This window comes from Lissotriton vulgaris, chromosome 4_1 (genome assembly GCF_964263255.1).
Source record: "Lissotriton vulgaris chromosome 4_1, aLisVul1.2, whole genome shotgun sequence".
Classification (NCBI taxonomy): Eukaryota; Metazoa; Chordata; class Amphibia; order Caudata; family Salamandridae; genus Lissotriton; species Lissotriton vulgaris.
Window position 1 is genome coordinate 540,851,062 of NC_141691.1, and position 1,841 is coordinate 540,852,902.

Genomic DNA, 1,841 nt, shown 5'->3' on the forward strand with positions numbered 1-1,841 from the left:
TCTGCTTTTAATTGGGATATAAAGGAACTGGCCTAAGTTTCGCGACATCTGCAGAAGGAAGTCCCTGTGTCTATAATCAAACAGTTTGGCAATAATGGCCCTCGGTGGAGCCCCAGGTCTGGGATCGGAACAAGTGCCCTGTGTTCACGCTCAATATTAACATTTTTCGAGAAGTCTTGGTAGCGATCACCATTGTGAGCCAATCCTCCCAAAATAGCTGTGTGTAGGGGCCTTTTGCTTCTTCAGGGAATCCCAAAAAACGTAAATTATTCCTGCGCAATCTCCCCTCTGAGTCCTCTGCCTTCTTGTCCAGTTTTATCACCTGCCTTTTTAGGTCAACCACTGTGGCGCAGAGGGATTTGACCTCGGATTGTAACGTATGCACGTCTTTTTTGGTGGACGAGAGTGCGTTATATCTCCTGCAATTGTCCTGAGTACTCTCAAAAATCTGAGCAGCCCCTCCGGACTGATGGCTTCCTACTCGATGTGCGAAGAAGGCGACCGTCTGAGCAACCTCGACTGTGAGGTATCGGTCACGCTGAGAGGTATCCTATCTTTACGTGTCCATGCACACAGTTCAAGGCCCCACCGTTGCCCCTGCCGGCTCCGAACAGTCCCTCCAAGTTTACTGGCCAAGCACTGGCAGTTCCTTTAGTACAAATACTGCAGTAGTCTCGTGCATTTATTCCGAATATGGCATTCTCGTGATTCTCAACCACAGCATAGCTGCTTCCTAGCAAGCCCCCGCTGTTGCTGACTGCTGCTGCTGCCTAGTATTCTCCCCCACGGCCCAGGGAAGGTGCAGCGAATGTGGACTTGTGCGTTCACTGCTGGTACCAAGGAACAAGTTTCCGATTGTATCCAGGCCTGTAGAACCCCTGGCGCTCTTCCGCACTTCCCCTCCTTTACCAGTGTGCAGCTGCTGCTTATCTCTGTCTCCCTCAGTTGCGCCCAAGGTCAGCTGTGGCTCCGGATTGATTCCTCTGTTTCTCCAAGTTTTCATAGGTTACCAGGAGTGCTTACTTTAGTCCTGGGGTAGCTGGCATGAATTTCGCTAGACCCAGGTCGCCCAGTCGAGCCTCGGGCCTCTCAGGCGCTCCCGTCCCAGCCGTCGTCCCTGGCTCAAAATAGCGCTTCATGTCTCCAGGTGCCTCATCTTCCCCATTACGACATCGCTCCCTTCACTCTCCCCGCGTCCTGTACAGCTCTGGCACGGATCAGTGCCACTTCGGACTGAGATCTGCTGGTTGTCAAGGTCAGTATCAGTTAGGGTGATGATATAATGCAGGCCGCAGCAAGCAGCTCAGAAGAAAAGCGTCTACGCAGCCATGTTCTTAAGCCACGCCCCCTTGTTACCTACAACTTATGAACAAATGGATCTTTGTGGAAGGTGACAATTGTATGAGTCTGAACCAGACACAAATTCCTGACAAAAGAAGAAAAACACAATCTGTACTAATCAGTTTATTATCTGATACGTCCTCTATCTTGGGCCCAAATATTAAATTGATTTTTGGAACAGGGAGATGGAATAGGAGCTTGCTCTGCCCACGCCAAACATCAACCTGGTATTGCAGTACCTCCAGGAATGGTTCACTTCTCCTCCCAGGGATGCTGTTCGAAGAAAGATGAGAAAATGGAAGTAGCACTTCACTGGCAAACTCCGTAAAGTGGCACTAATCTGCATGAATAAAACCAATCTGGCCACTTTGTGACCACTCTGTCTTGCTTTATTTAATTATTATTTTATTGTTTTATATTTTGAACCTTTTTTTCTTTTCTCCGTTTTGAGGCTGCACTTTGGAAGAGAAAAATTTCAGAAAAAGATGGCATTTCCAGCA

At 48.6% G+C, this 1,841-nt stretch overlaps 1 non-coding gene across 1 annotated transcript; it reads left to right on the top strand.

Moving 5' to 3' along the window:
* Window positions 1-1,418: 1,418 nt before the first annotated feature.
* LOC147722211 (U2 spliceosomal RNA) lies at window positions 1,419-1,602 on the top strand. The gene has a single exon (XR_015295437.1). It is a non-coding gene; the product is annotated as a U2 spliceosomal RNA (small nuclear RNA).
* Window positions 1,603-1,841: the final 239 nt, after the last annotated feature.